This window comes from Gorilla gorilla, chromosome 15 (assembly GCF_029281585.2).
Source record: "Gorilla gorilla gorilla isolate KB3781 chromosome 15, NHGRI_mGorGor1-v2.1_pri, whole genome shotgun sequence".
NCBI classification, from domain to species: domain Eukaryota; kingdom Metazoa; phylum Chordata; class Mammalia; order Primates; family Hominidae; genus Gorilla; species Gorilla gorilla.
The window spans coordinates 88,319,017-88,338,907 of NC_073239.2; the positions used below are offsets into that span (position 1 = coordinate 88,319,017).

The window sequence follows — 19,891 nt, forward strand, 5'->3', positions numbered from 1 at the left end:
GCTCCCAATATCTTTGCAGTCTTTACTTTCATTCCAGAGGATTCAACAGTATACATTTATGCGCATGTGGTAAAAGGACCACGGTTGCTTTGGTACCAAACAGACATGAACAAAAATTGCACCAGAAAACAGAAAAATTGTTTGTGCAGAATTCTAGAAAAAAATCCTCTTGCCTGTCTCCACATCAGGTTGAAGGGGAAGAGGAGAGGGCCATCTGGGAATCTGGGAATTAAGGAAGTAAGGAGGTAGAATTGGAATGTTTAAGCCACCAAGTAACTATTAGATTGGTGCCTGGGTTTTGGGTCATGCTCTCATGTGCTTCTGCCTGCAGCTTACTTGCCTCCCTCTTGGGCTGGTTGGAAAGCCGTGGGCTGGTTACTATGGGAATTGATGGGTGCTGCTGGCAGTGAGAGAAGGAAAGTACTTGGAATTGATACAGAAATACTAGGAGAGCAGGTTTTTTTTTTTGCCCTCTGCTTTCCTGCTTACTGTTTTTTGATTTGATTTAACTAATGTGGTTTTAGCTGAAGAGAACCTTTCCAAGAGCTCACCTGTGGTACCCTGAGGAGGAGTTGAGCTGTCATCACTCTAACCCAGGAAGACCTCATGGAGAGGAGGGCAACACAAAGGATGGCTAGTTTCTCAGATGAATTTCTGTTTCAGCAACTGGCTTCTCAGGCTTCATTGAACTCAAAATTAAACCCAAGCCTCTTTTTGTACTGTTAAGAAATGTGCTGCAGACAGGAGGGGGAAAGTCAGTATTTAATTCTCTCTTCTTCACTACCGTCTTCTTCACTACCACTCCTCTCCCTCTTCTTCACTGGCACCACCCCTTGCAAGGAAAAGGTAGGTGGAGCATTCTGTGTTTGTCATAAATTTAATGTCATAAATTTAATGATTCTGAAATATTGGAAATAGAAAACAGATGTTTTAATGGGGTGATACCCACATTGGAAAGCATCAAGGTCAAAATATATTTTATGAGTCAACTTTAATTTGATTAATCTAATAACTTAAAACCCTCTACCGTAGTATATGCTACTTTATTTTCATAACTACTCATGAGTATGGAATGGAAAACATTAATTTATCTTTCTAAGAAAAGTATTTGGCTGGAGGAGAAAAGAATATTAAAGTGTCATGGACATTATAAAATTTGGTAGCACAGTCTTTTTTCCCCTACATTTTTAGTTTCAGTTCACTGTTTCTATTGTTTCTGAGTATTTTACCATTAATGAAAACCTTATTTAGGTAAAACGTTTTCTTTTGATTTAAAAGATTTTTGTTGAATTCCTTGCCCAGATGTGAGAGAAGTGTCTACATCTATTCAAACTTTAACTTTGGGTCTTAGAGGTGATGAATCACTTGGCAGAAGAACCATGAGATGTTGAATAATCTCATGATTTGGTTGACTTATTTTTAGAAGCCACTCCCTATTAACTCATTTAATTCCTGTTATACGGGAAGAGGGACAGGGAAAGGATTGGAAGAAGAGGTCGGTCATATACAGGCCTTGCCCTCCTAAAGCTTCTGAACTTATTTTTTGTTTGTTTTTTGAGACAGAGTCTTACTATGTTGCCTAAGCTAGAGTGGCGCCATCTCAGCTTACTGCAACCTCTGCCTCCCAGGTTCAAGCAATTTTCATGCCTCAGTCTCCTGAGTAGCTGGGACTACAGGCGTGCATCACCATTCCTGGCTGATTTTTTTCTATTTTAGTAGAGATGGGGTTTCACCATGTTGCCCAGGCTGGTCTTGAACTCCTGAGCTCAGGCAGTCTGCCTGTCTCCACCTCCCAAAGTGCTAGGATTACAGGCATGAGCCACTGCCTAAAGCTTCTAAACTTGTAGCATAAGTAAGATGATTAAAAAGATAAAATATGTCTAGGTACAGTGGCTCATGCTTGTAATCTCAGCATTTTGCGCAGCCGAGGCAGGCCGACTACTTGAGTCTAGGAGTTTGTGACCAGTCTGGGCAACATGGTGTTACCCTGTCTACAAAAAATACAAAAACTAACTGGGCATGGGTGGGTGCCTGTAGTCCCAGCTACTCAGGAGGCTGAGCGGGGAGGATAGCTTGAGCCTGGGAGGTCGAGGCTGCAGTGAGCTGAGATCACACCACTGCACTTCAGCTTGGGTGACAGTGAGAACCCATCTCAAAAAAAAAAAAAAAAGGAAAAGTAAAGAAAAAGAAAAATCTGAAGTGAAGAGTATATTCAGATAAGAAAGAATAGTTCAGTTTCCCTGGAGTGGTGTATATGGGGAGTGGTGTACAGAGAAATGGATTTGAAAATTTAGGTTGGAATTGACTTGTCGAGGACTTGGAGTGCCTAATCAAAGAATTTTTACCCTTTTTATGTAGGTATTGAGAAACCATTGATGGTTTTGGGGTAGGTGAAGGTGCGTGATACCTCTTTTTTCATACTGAACTTGAATTTTGTCTTTAGCTATATCTTTGCATAAAACTGAAATTGTTTCTAAGTTCTTTAAAAGATATCACTAAGGAAAGTTAAGATTCAGTGTAAAAAACATATTTCAGACTTACTATTTGGGAAAGATCATTAAATCTAGTTGTTTGTTTAATGGATTATAATTCTGATGGTATAAATTTTCAGCATCTTGTTACCTTGGTGAGTTCATGGCTTTGAGATGACTGGAAACATGGTGTTGTCTGTTTGAATAATGGAATTTCTGCAACTTATTTTACATACACAGCCTCTAAGTCTGCCACTGATGGAGGTTATTTATGGATCTGTTTCTGATCCAAAGTCTTGCAGAGGGAGATTTTCCCATGGAGCATAGGCTGGCCAAAATATTTAGATGGGACCCGGTGTGGCCTTCCCTAGGCTGGCTTCCTTAGTCCCAGAAAAGAGCCAGCTTCCTAGTGGCCTCTGTCCTTGTATTGCTGCCCAGAAGTTCCCAAAGGGTCTTGGGTTGAACCTTTAGCCATCTAGATTATTTATAAAAACATAGCCATCATACTGCTATTTGGAAAGGATTATACTTTTATGCTTCTTTTGAGCTTAAAGTGGTGGCATGGAGGGACATAGTCTCTAAGATTCCTGCATTCAGGTACCATGTCTGTCATGTTCATTATTGCCTCTCCATGGCAGAGTATAGTGCTTGGGACATGTAAGTACTAAATAAATGCTTGTTGAATGAACATTGGATAAATCTCGGGTAATTGTTCCTATACAGTAACTACTATAGTGGATGGAAAGACTGGCTAAGTTTTTGATTAACACTCCTTTCTCCTAGTTGCGTAGGTTTTAGTTAGTGATAAAGATTAAAACTTTTTTTGATATGTTGCTTTAAAATGTTAGTAACACTTTAAAGTCCTTTTTAGATAATAAAATAACCATGTAGATCAGGAGTAACTTAAAATGTATGGCCAGGTGTGGTGGCTCTTGCCTGTAGTCCCAGCACTTTGGGAGGCCAAGGCAGGCAGATAACCTGAGGTCAGGAGTTCGAGACTAGCCTGGTCAGCAGGGTGAAACCTTGTCTTCACTAAAAATACAAAAAATTAGGTAGGCATGGTGGTGCATACCTGTAGTCCCAGCTACTTAGGAGGCTGAGGCAGGAGAATGGCTTGAACCTGGGAGGCTGAGGTTGCAGTGAGCTGAGATTGCCTCACTGTACTCCAGCCTGGATGACAGAGCAAGACTCTGTCTCAAAAAAAAAAAAAAAAAAAAAAAAAAAAGAAGTAACTTAAACTGTAAAATCTTGCGGGCTAATTAAAAAAATTCGGAACATATAGTATTGACATTCTTTTCCTTTTGCATTAGAAAGGGTCAGTATCCTAAATTATGTAATAACCTATGTCCTTTCCAGCCAAGATTTCATTTACTTGATTCAAAGCCCAGAGTATAGATGGAAGCATAAGAAGGTTTGCCAAAGCATGGAAGAGTAATGAGATTTTTCCCCTGGCAACTTGGAATTTATTTTTTTAAAGTATAGTAATTAACATGAAAAATGTTATTTTGTTAACATCTAATGAAGAGAAAGTTGAAATAAATGGAGAAATGTCTATACATTTTTTTCTTTGTGTTGTACTTTTTTTCTTTTGTCTATAAATATTAAGTTTTTTCTGATAGGGCAAAATAGGAAAATATGAGAAAAAAGTGATTGTTTAAAGATTTGATGATTGGCTAAGTGTGGTGGCTCATGCCTGTAATCCCCGCACTTTGGGAGGCTGAGGTGGGAGGATTGCATAAGCTTAGGACTTTGAGACCAGCCTGGGCAACATAGTGAGACCTTGTCTCTATAAAAAAATAAAAAAATAAAAATTAGCCAGGCGTGATGGCATGTGCCTGTGGTCCTAGCCACTTGGGAGGCTGAGATGGGAAGATCACTTGAGCCCAGGAGGTCAAGGCTGCAGTGAGCTATAATTATGCCATTCTACTCCAGCCTGGGTAACAAAACAAGACTGTGTCTCTTAAAACAAACAAACAAAAATATTTGATAATCATAAAAGAGCCTATGTTTTTGTGACTTCTTACATTTTCTTAAGGATAATGTATGGCATGTTGCACATTGAGATGGTTATTGGAATATCATTTAGAAACCTCTGGACATAATTCATGTTGGAACCAGTTTACAGTAGTAGTTAGGGAGGTAAACTTTGTGCTTAACAGTGCTTGTGTTCAAAATGTCCTGAGGTTCGGTTTTTATTCTGTAAGAAATTTCAGTGTTACTCTGTCTGAAAATATTTAGCCTTTCAGAATTCCATTTTATAATTTTGTAGTCCAGTATCTAGTGTGAAGGAGGTAATTGTTGCATCATACACAAGACTTAAGTGGTATTCTAGGTACTTGTCTGTTGCTGATCATATTTTTTCTAAAAGTAATTTTTGGGGCTAATCAATACATGAATTCTGGAAACTGGTAACATTTAATCATTGATAAAGAATTTTATCTTTTTGTGCTTGTTTGTATTTATAGTTCCTTGTAATCCTTTTTATGGGCTTTTGAATAAATATAAAATGAAATTGGTTTTCAAATGGAAGCCACTTATCAAGTTGAAGCAGAGATGTTGCCAGTATTTAATGTACTTGAGATGACATGCAATAAGACCTTTGGAAAACCAACAAGTGTGCTTCCAGGAGCCCTTCCCTAATAATCTCTGCCTTGATGGAATTATTTTTCGTGATGGTAATGAGCTTGTGTTATGCTAAGCAGGTTAAGCAGAATAATTTCTACTCTTTAGAATTTAGACTTTTAAAACCCGGACTTACAGTATTAGATGGCATACACATGTATCTGCAACCATAGTTGCAACAACACTTTTCTGAGAAATAAAGGAAATCACTAGGGACAACTTCTGTAACAGAGGTGCCACACTGTCCCCCACTGGGGACCCACTGTCATCCTCTTGCTGCAAATAACTTGCATAGGAATCCCCCTCTCCACAGGTCTGTGGAGTACATTCCTTGGCACCCGCCTAGGTAGGAGGGAGAAGAGCCTAGAGTCACACATGTTGTATCTTGGACCCATAGGAGATAAATAGTATGTGAAGTCCAGACGATCTTGTTTTTCTTCATTTATTAGTTTCTGTCCAGGCAATCCTATCACAGCCACTAAAGCAAAGCAGAACAAAACATTTGTGAAGGTTAGATGTCAGCGGTGTTAGGATGTTCCATGTCTTATGTTCAGTTACCCTGAAGTCTAGTTTCTGCATATACCTAGCAAGTACATTAGCCAATTCACGTTCTCGAAAGTAATACCGATTGTTGCCTCTTAGGTGCTCAGAGCCTTTACACATAGCACGGAGCTACAGCCCTTCCCACCTCTCTGTGAACACAAAGAGTGATTTCATTTACTTCAATGAGAACACTATAAAATTGTCAATCAAATTAGCATTCACTCTCAAAAAATAAAAGTATTCCATTCAGTACTTTTTTGGGGGGTTATAGGATAGCGTTTTGAAATCAGAGCAACTTCAGAAGAAGGTAAAAAGTTCCCAGACTCTCCTAATTCATGGTTCTCAGAATAGGGAATGAATATCCACTGAATTTTTCAATGCCTGAGACCATTTCCTATCTACAGTTCCCAGATTGGCATTTCCTTTGCTCATCCTGGGAGCTTGGTTGTGGTTTACTTTTTTGTAAAGACAGTAAGTGTTCTCAGTGTGACTGTGAAAAGCAAGACTGACCTCTTTCCCTTTGGTTCCTGGAGAATGGTGTCATGAGGTGTTTTTGAGCCAGGCCCAGGTAGGTATCTGCTGCTCCCTCTTACTGGCACTGAGAGAACATAGTTGGACTCTTTAGACTTTCTACCCGCATACCGTTGAGTTGGAGTTTTTGTATTATGTGAAGGAGTCACAAAGGATACTCTCAGCTTTGGAATGTTATAAAGAAGCTGATGAAGTGCTCTTTGCCACTAAAGCCTGTATAGGGAGCTACTAGCTAGTGCTTGTTCTGTGCCTAGAAGAGACAGTTCCTAAACATGGGAAGATACCTCCACCCCAGGACCAGGTGGTTCCAGGTGGTTCTAGGCTGAGCAAAAGCTAACAGATGCCACATTTAAGTATAAAATATTTGTGATATGAACTTTAGAAGCATTTTATTTGGAGAAAGAAAACATGTTCATATGAAATAATTATAGTTAGTGGAAGACAACATGCAATCTAATTGCTTCATTGACAGTTTCTACTTATCCTGGCGTAAGAAAAAATCCATTTATTAAGCTGAAAATCTTCTGATGTCATAGAAAGAAGGAAAACTTTGTTCTTTCAAAATTGTGACCTCCTGTGTATTTCCTGATATGTAGAGAATTCTCAATTGTCTGAGGCCTTGGTGAGAGAGTAGGATTAGAATCAGAATTCACTTTTTTTGTCTTAAGATGGGAGAAGTTATCAGCTGGAGCTGAAATTTAATCTTGTTTAGCTACACTGATCACTGTTTCTTTCTCGGGAATTTTATTTTAAAATAAAGTCTAAGTTTTTTTTTTTTAAATTCTTGTATCTAGAAACAAAGTCTGATTTTAGCCTGGCAGAATTTGTCTGTACTAATTTTAGTTTTTAGATGTGCATGGGAAGAGAGACTGGATAATCTCTCTCAAATCGGTTGTACTGGTGGTTCACTTAAGTGCATATGTACTATATGGAGTCATGCATTTGATATTAATATTACACAATTATCTCTTAAATGTAAAACACTTAGTGTAAATATTTTCAACATTTGTTGATTGTAACCTTTGGATGACAAATATTTCTTACTCAAATTACTACTTTTGCAAAATACATCTTCTCTTTCAGTTATTGTAGTTGTACCAAAGTAACTAATTTAGATATTAGGTAACTTAACAGAATTGTTAATTTAAACCAAATTGTTATGTTTATTTTATTATTTATTTATTTTATTTTTATGGAGACAGAGCCTTGCTCTATTGCTCAGGTTGGCGTGCAGTGGCCCAGTCATAGCTCACTGCAGCCATGACCTCCTTGGGCTGGAGTGCTCTTTCGTCTCAGCCTCCTGAGTAGCTGGGACTACAGGCATTTGCCACCATGCCCAACTGATTTTGTTATTTTTGTAGAAGATGGAATCTCACTGTGTTGCCCAGGCTGATCTTGGACTTCTGGGCTAAAGTGATCCTCCCACTTTGGCCTCACAAAGTATTGGGATTACAGGCATGAGACACCATGCCTGGCTCACACTTTTTGTTTATTTTAAAGGAATTGTTTTTTGCCAACTAAGTAAGTAAAAGAAGCTGATTTTAGCTAATTCAGAAAATAGAAAGGAATCAAAAAAGAAACCATGCTCATTTGGGTTTCTAATATTTTTTTCTTATATTTCTTTTACTCTTTTTCTATGCATATGTATTTTCTAAAACAAAATTGGAATTCTATTGTATATATGTTTTGTATTCTGCTTTTTATGTTTAGCATACCTTTTGAATTTTTTATCTTATTTAAATAATTTTTAGAGGCTGGATATGGTGGCTCACTCCTGTAATCCCAGCTCTTTGTGAGGCTGAGGCAGGAGGATCGCTTGAGCCCAGGAGTTCCAGGCTGCAGCTGAGTTATGATCATGCCACTGCACTTCAGCTTGGGCGACAGAGCGAGACACTGTTTCTAAAAATATAAAGAAAGAAAGAATTTACTATTTCATCTTGTTATATATTTGTGTAATCACTTGTTACAAATCAGTCTTCAGTGTTTTTTTGTGTGTGTGCATTTTTATATAAATGCTTGATTGTTTTCTTAGGATAATTATCTAGAATAAGCATTATTAGGTCAGAGTGTCTGAATGACTTTTTCTGTTGCAGTCCCAAATTCTCCTTCTGATAAGGGGTGAAACTCTTGCCTTTTCTTCATCTCTCCTTGACAAACCATATTTGAAAATACATTTCCAATTGAGTTAAGTAGATCCTGCAAATAAAGAGAGATGGGCTCTGTTTTTTTTGTTTGTTTGTTTGTTTTTTGTTTTTTTTTGAGACAGGCCCTTGCTTTGTTTCCCAGGCTGCAGTGGCATGATCATGGCTCACTGCAACCTTGACCTCCCAGGCTCAAGTGATTCTCCTATCTTGGCCCCCTGAGTAGCTGGGACTATAGGCATGCACCACCATGCTCAGCTAATTACATTTTTTTTTTTTTTGGTAGAGATAGGGTCTCACTGTGTTGCCCAGGCTGGTCTTGAACTCCTGGGCAAGTGATCCTCCTGCCTTAGCCTCCCAAAGTGTTGGCATTACAGGCATGAGCCACCACGCTTATCCTCTGTTAGCTTTTATGTTAGTATTGTAGTGAAAGGAAAATTTGTAGGATATAATAAAGAACAAAGCTTGAAAATAACTTTATTCAAATGTTCATAGCCTAAATAAGAGGCAGTTTAGATCTACTCAGCTGGATTTGCTTTGGGACCCCTAACAAGCCTATGGTGCTATGGTGTACTTGGGTTTCACAGCTCACTTTAGGGTTGCCTTTAAAAATTGATGGCAGATGCTTCCTAAGAGTTCTGATTATTCTGCCAGTGCAAAATTACGGGGATGCTATTTGGTGTCACTAGGTAGTGGATACTTTACTATGGTTTACTTGATCTGATTTTTTAAAAGCATGTACTGTTGATTTTTTTTTTTTTTTTGAGACAGGGTCTCACTCTGTTGCCCAGGCTGGAGTACAGTGGCATGATCTCTGCTGACTGCAGCCTCTGTCTTCTGTGCTTAAGTGATTTTTGTGCCTCAGGCTCCTAAGTAGCTGGGACTACAGGTGTGTGCCACCACACCTGGCTATTTTTTTTTGTATTTTTTTAGTAGAGACGGGATTTTACCATGTTGCTCAGGCTGGTCTCGAACTCCTGAGCTCTGGCAATCCGCCTGCCTCTGCCTCCCAAAATGCTAGGATTACAGGTGTAAGCCACCATGCCTGGCCTACTATTGATTTTTTTGTTAGAGTGGTATCCAGAATATTCATTCAATGTGCATAGTTATTTGACTAATGGCTCATTGTGAAAGTTCATGGTATTCCAAGGTTTGTTGAGCCCCTCTGGTCAGTGACAATGCAAGACATTTAGCTTTCTGTTCTGTGGCCAGAGATATTTTCTTGTGGCCTCCAGAACAGTCCTGTGAGGAGGGTGATGGAGCAGGTGGATGTCATCTCCGTTTTGTAGATGAGGAAACTGAAGGAACTTGTCTAATGCCCCTTGGCTTATTATATGGCAGCTGCCATTCTTCTTTCTCTTAGTTCTCTTTCCTTTATTTTGCACTTTTTTTTCCTACACTTCCATCGCTTTCTTGGTTGTCTTTCTGGTAGTAATAACATCACCCACACCAATGATTATAGTAATAACTGACCTTTATTGATCAGTCAGTTGCCATGTGCCACAGTTTCCTAAGTGCTCTAATGTATTGACCCTCACCTCAATCCTATGGAGTAGGTATTATCCTCTTTTTAGAGCTGAAGAAACTGAGGCCCAGAGAGGTTAAGCAACTTGCCCAAGGTTTATGGGGCTAGTTGTGTTCCCAGGCATCTAACTCTAGCCACTGGAATTCTATATTCTGAAAACCGTTTGACATTTATAACAAGTATAACATGAATTTTCAAGTTGGAATAAAGAGGACATTTCTGAAATGGGCTGAAATAAGTGGAATTGGGGAAAGCTGAAGATGTTTTGCATTAATGTGTTATGTTTCCCTTGAACTGTAGCCAAGAGACTCTTCATAACAGCCTGCATTTCAAGTCTAATTGTAAGCCGGGTGTTGTGGTACCTGCCTGTAGTCCTAGCAACTCAGGAGGCTGAGGCAGGAGGATTGTTTAAACCCAGGAGTTATAAGCTGTAGTGTTCTATGCCAATTGAGTGTCCCTACTAAGTTCAGCATTTCCTGGGAGTGGGGGACCACCAGATTGCCTAAGGGAGGGGTCAACTGGCCCAGGTTGGAAACTCCTGTGCTGATCAGTAGTGGAATTGTGCCTGTGAATAGCCGCTACACTCCAGCCTGGGCAACATAGCAAGACCCCATCTCTTTAAAAGAATTGTTTTAAAAAATGACAGCAGTGTTAATAGAGCTGTTTACTCTCTTAGTTTTCTCATTTATAAAGTTAGGCCTGGAGAGTAAAGTCATTACTATGAGAGACAGGTGTTTGCTCTTTGAGTCAGCCTGCTTCTCCAAAGTAGGAGAGCTGGTTGATGGCAGGACTGGGTGACCTTCATGGTGATTAAAGTCAGAGGGACAGCAAAAGGCTGCTGCTTTTTCAGGTTTCCTCTTTGGTTTGCCAAGGCCCTGTTGTAAATTACCTAATTAGTAAGACTACCTTTCAAGGAAGGAATCAGGAAATTTAAACTCTAGTTATGGTTTTAGTTCAGCTTTGTGTGGATGGCTTGATTAGCTGGGATAATAAACCAGATTGGGCTTTTGTTTTTTTCTCTGAACAAATGAAGTTCTCTGGGGAAGAGTGATTGAGACAATGGGCAGAATTCTACCTGGTGAGTAATTTACTACTGAGCTCCTAGAGAGCTGAATTCACCTTTTCCCTTTTTTTGTCTTTAAGATACAGCTAACGTTAGTCACAAGGCTACACCTCTGGTGACAGGGATGCCTCTAGGTCCTTATTTTTGTTCAGATAATGGAGCACCTGGAAGTTATGTGATTTTAATAGAAAATCAGGAAATATTGGTATACTTAATTCTATCTTAGGAACGAAGAACGATTTTACTAGCAGAAAATGAACACAGTTATATGTACGTAACATAAAATCACAACTGCTGGCTCAGGGTTGGAGGTGAGGTGGGGGGACTGTCTCAGTTAAGCATGATTTATTAATGTTATTATGAATTCTTTTAGTGCCAGTTTTCTGCTACTGTTCTATTTGTTCTGCTATATGAGCTTTGTTGGTATTTGCTTGTAGGTATACTTGGCAGATGCCAGAAGGCTAACATTGGGAGAAAGGTCTTAAAATTGAGAAAATTCTCCCACTAATTTGTTCTGTGAATCAGGAAGAAAACACGCATTGACTCATTTTTTTGAACAGGAACTGTCTTTTTCTCAGATCTTTTAGCATATTTTTTAACCTTAAAAATGATATATGTTCATTTTAACAATGCAAACAGTAAAATAAAACTTAAAAAATAAAAATTATCCCAAATCCTAAACCCAGAGATATATGTAATATTTTTGCTAAATATATCTTTATATAATTTTTCTATTACGATTATTTACGTTCTTGATAGTGTGTTTATGTGTTAATATACAGATATACCAGAAATAAATATATATAACTTTATATTTAGATTTATATTCTGTCATATTTCTATTTGGAGGCCTTACTGATTTTCTTATCACCCTTGTACTGATAGAGTAGATTTAATTTACTTCCTAAGGTGTCAGTTTATAGCTCGATAGTGTGTTCTTCTAAGACTCTGTACTCATGTATATAAAAGGACTTAAAATCTTTGTAATAAACCTATTCATTAAACAAAACTTCACAGAAATGAGTCATTCTGGGTAGCCAAATTTTCTATATCATTAAGTGTTCAGCTAGTTAATGAATAAAAAAGATATCTTGACTATTGTTGATGAAAACTTCTAGATTACAGACTTTTAATTTATGGCTCTATCTAGTACTGCATTCAACTTCGGAGCCATAAAAAGTTTTATTCTAAAATATTTGAGAAATTATCAGAGAGATGTAAATTAAAGCTGCAGTGTTATTTACCTGTTAGTTAGAATGCCTGTTAGAATGGCTGTTATTAAAACCTGTTAGAATGGCTGTTATTAAGAAAGACAAAAATATAGCAAGTGTTTTGAGAGGATGGGGGAAAAGGGAACCCTTGCATACTGTTGGTGGGAATGTAAGTTGGAATAGCCATTATGCAAAACAATATGGAGGTTCCTTAAATTATTAAAAATAGAACTATCATGTGATCCAGCAGTTCCACTGCTGGGTATATATCCAAAGGAATTGAAATCAGTGTTTGAAGAAGTATTAGAATTCCCATGTTTATTGTGGCATTATTCATGATAGCCAAGATATGGAATCAATCTAAGTGTCCAATAACAGATCTGTGGGTAAAGAAAATATGGTATATATACACAATGGAATACTGTATAGCTGTAAAAAAGAAGGAAATGCTTTCATTTACAATAACATGGATGAACCTGGAGGACTTTATGTTAGTGAGATAAGCAGATACAGAAAGACTGCATGATCTCCCCTACATATGTAAAATAAAAAAGTTGAACTCAGAAGTAGATTGTAGAATGTAGCTACCAGGGAGAAGAGGGGATAGTGAGGGTTTTAGGGAGGGGGATATTTGATAAAAAGGGTACAAATTTTTCAGTTAGATAGGAAGGATAAATTAATAGATAAGTTAATAAGTTAGTAGATAAGAAATATGTTGCAGGCCAGGCACCTGCTTGTAATTCTAGCACTTTGGGAGGCTGAGGCAGGAGGACTGCTTGAGCCCTGGAGTTCAAAACCAGCCTGGGCCATATAGTGAGACCTTGTCTCTACAAAAAAATTTTAAAAATTACCCAGGCATAGTGGTGCATGCCTGTAGTCCCAGCTACTCAGGGGACTGAAGTGGGAGGATCACTTGAGCCCAGGAGGTGGAGGCTGCAGTTAGCTGTGATTGTACCATTGCACTCCAACCTGGGTAACAGAGCGAGACCTTGTCTCAAAAAAAAAAAAAAAAAGAAAAATTCTCTTGTACAACATGATGACTAAAGTTAACAACTATGTACTATATTCTTGCTAAGAGAGTAGATTTTAAATGTTCTCACCACAAAAAAATGAAAAGTATGTCAGGTAACACATATGTTAATTAGCTCGATTTAGCCATTTCCTGGTGTGTACACAATTCAAAACAACATGTATATGATAAACACATACAATTTTTACTTGTTAATTAAAATATTTGAGAGAAGGGAAAATGGTCATTATATAAGACAAAAATGCATGGAATTGCATACATCAAAAACAATTTAGTGAACAAAACACCACTCTGGTCTTCCAAATATGTATATTTTTGCTTATATAAAATATATAAATACCTTGACTTACTTGCTTATAAGTTAAAAAGCTTAACGTGCATATAGAAAAGCAGATAGATCCTACGTTTTCACCTTTGATAAGTTTTCACAAACTTAACACACGTGTATAACCAGCATCAAAATTAAAAATCAGGATACCACCAACATTACAGGAAACCCCCCCTCATGTTCTCTCCCATTTCACTACCAACCTCCCCCTATACTACCAAAGGTAACCACTGTTCTGACTTATGTCACCATAGATTTGTTTTGCCTGCTTTTGAACTTTATAAAAATGAAATAATATAATATGTACTCTTTGGTTGTACTCAATGTAATGTTTGAGAAATGTATACACATTTTCGTATCTAGGAAGGATTATTTTTTAGTGTAGTATTCTATAATGTGAATATACTACACTTTATTTACTACTGAACATCTGTTTTTGTTTTGCAGATTTTGACCATTTTACTATTAATACTGTTATAGTATTTTTATACTTGTTTTTGCTTTTTTGGGCATATGTGCACATTTCTGTTAGGTATCTATACCTGGGAGTGGGATTACCAAGCTATAGGATATGTATTAATATTTGTTCAGATTTAGTAGACACTGCAAAGCAAAGCCTTCTACTAAAGTAGTTTACTGATTCACTCTCACACACAGTGTGTGAGAGTTCCAGTGGCTCCACATCTTCATCAGCACATTGTATTTTTAGTCTTGATTTTAGCCATTCTGGTGGGTATGAAGTGGTATTTGTTGTTGTGCAGATTGCATCTCCCTGATGACTAGAGAGGACTAGTGCTTTGACCTCAAGAACTTCCCCTCTGGGGAGATCTTATGTTATTTAAATCTTAGGTTTTTAAACTGATCTCTGCTAGTTTGACTTTATTTCGATATTCACAGAAACTATTATTTTCCTCTGGTGTTCAGGATATACTGTACACCAAGTTTTTCAAATCTCTAGACCCTTCTGTGTCATATTTTATGGTAATCACTAATAGATACAGCATCCAAATTTTGCTGCTTGATGATCCAATTTAATGACTTTCTGTTCCATATTTAGTGAATTTTTGAAATTGTGAAATATTTAAAGTTATCTGTTTCACAATCTAACTAATTAAAATGTTTATTAAATAATTCAACTTAAGAAATCTAAAAGGAAATGCTTTCTGGCTTTAGTGCAGTAATTGTCTTCAGAACAATATGCCAATAATGACTCATCCCTTCTTTATTCATAGTAACTTTGGTTTTAGCTTTTTTGGGGTTTCTTTTGTTTTGTTTTTGGAGAAAGGACCTTGCTCTGCTGGCCAGGCTGTAGTGCAGTGGCACAATCTCAGCTCACTGCAGCCTTGACCTCCCGGGCTCAAGCAATCCTCCCACCTCAGCCTCCTAAATAGCTAGGACTGCAGGTGTGTGCCACCATGCCTGGCTAATTTTTAAAATTTTTAGTAGAGACAGGTTCTCACTGTGCTGCCCAGGCTGCATCATAACTTTGAAAAGAATCTCACTCTAGGATAGAAAATTACAAGTAAATTTAATGCAAGTAGAAAGTGCATTTGAGACTTAAGTCTGAGTCTAATAGCTGTATGAAATATTTGTAGGAGAATCATAATACTGGAGTGCAGGTCTTAGTTTTTAATACTAAATTTTCTTTGATCATGAAATGAAAGTAAGAGATCCTTGAAGTATTGCATTAGAAATCTTAGATGGAGGAGGCCGGGTGCAGTGGCTCACGCCTGTAATCCCAACACTTTGGGAGGCTGAGGCAAGTGGATCACCTGAGGTTTTGAGTTCAAGACCAGCTTAGCTAACATGGTGCAACCCTATCTCTACTAAAAATACTAAAATTAGCTTGGCATGGTGGCTCATGCCTGTAATCCCATCTACTCGGGAGGCTGAGGCAGGAGAATTGCTTAAACCTGGGAGGCAAAAGTTGCAGTGAACTGAGATCGTGCGACTGCACTCCCCTCCAGCCTGGGTGACAGGGCGAGATTGTTTCAAAAAAAAAAAAAAGAAAAAAGAAAAAAGAAATCCTAGAAAGAGAGTTCATAGATCATCACTTGGCCATCTTAAAATAACATGGAGACTGAGCAAACCCTGTGTTCCCAGGTCTGGTGCCAGGCATTGTCATCCATGTTTTCTTACTGTATTCTTAACAGTACTGTGATATAGGCATGTTATACCCATCTTATGTACAAGGCAATTGAGGCTGAAAAAGGTTAAAGGAGGTCACATAATTAGAAAGGGTAGATGGAAATGTCCTAACTCTGATCTTATGATTTTACTTGCGGAAAAACTATAGTATTTAGAACCTTTGGTTTAAATTGAGCAACTCTCTGTCAACTCTTTAGCTATCCTGGGCACCAGTAATATATAAAAGTGGGTTGGCAGTTATTGAATTTCAGATAAAGGACTATTAGGGAATTGTATGGAGAGTTGTTCTTGATTTATACTTTCTTATATTAATATTAAGTAAACATTTTAATTAAAGCATCTAATTAAAGGTACAAATATCATTAAATGTAATACCATAGCAGCAAAGAGGTGATTTTTTTAACTGAAGGCTTCTGCTTTCTGGAGAAGGTGGTCTTGGAACTATCTTTGAAGAATGGAATAGACACTTAGAAAATGGACACTTAGAAATTGGTGCCTGATTGGGTGCAAAGGCAGTATAGAGTTTATTTTCTTACAACTGAACAAATATGCTGATTAAACAAATGAGTACCATAAATAAAAGGAGAAACAACAAAAAGCTGTTTATTGTAAAACCATAGCTTTCAAGATGAAGATCAGACAAAGCACACATGAGATGGGCCCTATAAGCTCTGGCTCTGTCTACCCGGTGTCACCGCAGTTACTACCTTTATCTGCCCTTTTACTGTGGAGGTTCAGAATCATGTGCTGAGTGAGACGGGACACCTGATGTCACAGGTTCTTTACACTTTCACGGATACTGTATTCCTGCAGGGATCACCCTTATTGCCTTATTAATATTTGACAGGGGCTGACACAGAGCCAGAACCTGCTAGATCCTTCATGAGTGAATGTACAAGTGAAGATTTGAATGAGATAGAATGCCATGCCTTTTTACTAAGTTCATATTTTTATCATGTACAGATACTTGTTCGAATAGTTGCATTCTGTCTCAGAAAATCATTATAGTGTTAACTGTAACAAGTTGGTTTACAGGTTAGAGGAAATGAGTGTGCAGTTTTGTAACTTTAATTGCAAATTGTTTAGTTTTATCTTTAGCTGTGATTGATTGTGTGCCATTGTTTGATCAAGTGAATGATTGGCGAAGTGATTGATTCCAAATGATTGTTTTTCTTGCTTTTTTTCATCCCTTTTCTTAAATTATTTGGACTAGGAGAAAGGAGGAAGAATGGCTTATTCCCGCTGTCTGTATTGCTTGTTTATAATTTAGAATTCTTTGGAGTTCCATATGATCACGAGACAAAATTCCTAAACTAGAAATTGGTGTGATTTAATTGGTGTGATTTTTATGATTAAGTTTGATTATCTTAGGTTATGGCCTTTTGGTAATTCCGAATTCTTATTGAAAGAAGTTTAAGTTAGCAATAATAATAATGTTTACCATTATTATTTAATTAAATTTATATGTGGGACTTTGCTAAAGACTTTGGCATGTAGTATTTAATCTTTAAAATCATCCTGTGAGATGTCAGTGGATGTTCTCATGTTACTAATAAGGGTAAATTGGTTTCTACAAGGTGACATAGTTCGTAAGGGCCTGAGCTGAGATTTGAACCTACATCTGTTTGCCTTCAATGCCTGAGTCATTATGTTAAATTGTTCCTTCTTGTTTTTTCCAAGTATTTATGATGCCTTTCCCTTCACATATTACAGTAGCAGGATGTATTCTTACTTATATATTACTTGTTTAATATACTTTTGGTGGTTATTGTTGGTTGGTTTGACATCTTAACTAGTTTGGTCAAAACTCTTTCATTTACTATTGTGTTTATGGTATATAGAAATTGTGTGCGATTTTGTTTTTACAGCTAAAGGGAAAAACGTAAATTATTTTATTTCACATGCAATATCATTTTTTAATTGGCAATTTGGTCTAAACAGTTTTTAACAATCCTCTGAGACAGAACCCTGGTGTTGAGATATTTCTTTTACTAATATGTGTAAAACAACATCTCAAGTTGTTGTGTGGTATAACTGCAAGAGCATAGTACATGGATAGCACAAAGCAGCCACGGTAAAAAAGCAAAGAGACGAGCAAATCAGATGAGAGAGAACAGACACGCATTAACTGATCCATCATTCATGATATGCTTAGATTTGTGTTTGAAAAGCTTGCAATAAATGTAAGAAATTCTTATTGATACAAGTATTCAACATCTTATATTAAAAATACAACCCTATCAATTTTATGTACTAAAATATTACAGTGGATAACTGTTTATTATACATTGGTCTGCCAGCGCTTATGTGGTAGTGTGGTATGTTTTATGAATCCAACTGAATAGCATGTCTAGGCAGAACCAAATGTACAATTATATAAAATAGCCCAGGAATTACAGCCAAAAAACAATAATTATTGGCAACTCTATGTTATTTTATATTACTTTGTTTGCATCCTTATAGTGTTGGCCTATTATTACAGAAGAGTTAAAGTTTATTTTCAGACAAAACAGAATGTCTAAAATGTGTTATATATTAATCCAGTTCTAAAAAGCTTTTACATTTTTAAGTTTTTAATTTTTCAGTCTTTACTCACTCATTTTTCCTGGTGGACGAATCCAGTTTTTAAAATAAAATATATTTTTCTTCCAAACAACCTTTTGTGTTTCTTGATCTGGAGAATTGAATAAATCTAAATAAGAATTATTGCTTCCAGCATTAAGTTTGTGCAGAAGTTTTTTGAAACCAACTTAATAGGACATCAATATTGCCATCTGAAATCCGAATTTCTCTTATTTATTTATTTTTAAAATTGAGGACAAGGTCTTGCTACATTGCTCAGGCTGGTCTCAAACACCTGGCCTCAAGCAATCCTACTGCCTTGGCCTCCCAAAGTGCTGGGATTACAGTAAATATCTTTTAAATGGAGACTTACTGACACTGTGTAGAATATATTTTTTAATACTTCAAACTACCCTAGCATCCATCTGACTTTTATTTCCTGCCTTCTCCTTCAAACAGTCTTCTGCTCTCCTCGTCTAGCTACCAACCCTCCATTCTTCCATTCTTTATAAAAGAGAAATTGTCAGCATCTGCTTTTCTGTTGACCTTTTCTCTCCAAACAGGCTATATGGTAAACAAGTTGCAATGAACATGTTTTTTTTTTTTTTTTGAGATGGAGTCTCGCTCTTTTGCCCAGGCTGGAGTGCAGTGGCATGATATTGGCTCACTGCAACCTCCGCCTCCCGGTTCAAACGGTTCTTCTGCCTCAGCTTCCTGAGTAGCTGTGGCTACAGGCAGGCACATGTCACCACGCCTAGCTAATTTTTGTATTTTCAGTAGAGATGGGGTTTCACTATATTGGCCAGGCTGGTCTTGAACTCCTGACCTTGTGATCTGCCTGCCTTGGCCTCCCAAAGTGCTGGGATTGCAGGCGTGAGTTACCATGCCCAGCCAACATTTTTTTTTTAAGACGGAATTTCGCTTTTATCATGCACAGCTAGAGTGCAGTGGTGTGATCTCAGCTCACTGCAACCTCCGCCTCCCAGGTTCAATCAATTCTCCTGTCTTAGCCTCCTAAGTAGCTGGGATTACAGGTGCATGCCACCACACCCAACTAATTTTTTGTATTTTTAGTAGAGATGGGGGTTTCACCATGTTGCTCAGGCTGGTCTCGAACTCCTGACCTCAGGTGATCTGCCTGCCTCAGCCTCCCAAAGTGCTGGGATTACAGGTGTGAGCCACCGTGCCCGGCCTGCAATGAACATTAAGTTGTAGGAGTTCCTTATATGTCCTAGATTCCAGTTCTTTTTTTAGATTTACATTTTGTAACCTTTTTCCCCCAGTTTGTGGCTTGCCTATTGAGTCTTTTTTTAAACAATATCACTTGAAGATACAAAGTTTTAAATATGATGAGATCTAATTGATTTTTTTTTTCTTTTCTGGTTATTACTTTTTGTGTCTTAGGAAGTGTTACCTACCCCTTAGTCCTGAAAACATTTTTCTTTGTTTTCTTTTGCAAGCTTCATGGTTTTGGCCTTGAGTTCAAGTGTCTGATCCAATTTGAATTAATTTTTTTGCTTACTTTATTATTGACAGCTCTTTAAGAGACATATTACTTCAATTTTATAAATGAGGATTTTGGCACTCTGAGATTTTGGCACTCTAGACATTGTATGTAATAGTATATTTGATTTAGAATTTTAGAACCTTTTGAGCAGTGATTGGGGTGAAGATTATACATTAGGTCATATTCGTATGTAACATTTTTGTCAAAAC

The 19,891-nt window shown here is 37.4% G+C and overlaps 1 protein-coding gene across 30 annotated transcripts in view; it reads left to right on the top strand.

The window, feature by feature from the left end:
• The window catches only part of SIPA1L1 (signal induced proliferation associated 1 like 1), a 415,163-nt gene that overhangs the window by 115,120 nt on the left and 280,152 nt on the right, over positions 1-19,891 (top strand). The window contains exon 1 of one of the 30 annotated variants that reach the window (XM_055362233.2): positions 426-846. The exons of 28 other annotated variants lie outside the window; for them this stretch is intronic. The gene's annotated coding sequence lies outside the window, so the exon portion shown is untranslated. Of the gene's footprint in view, positions 1-425; positions 847-19,891 lie in introns of those variants that run through there. One more of the 30 variants, XM_055362228.2, reaches the window with a different exon arrangement.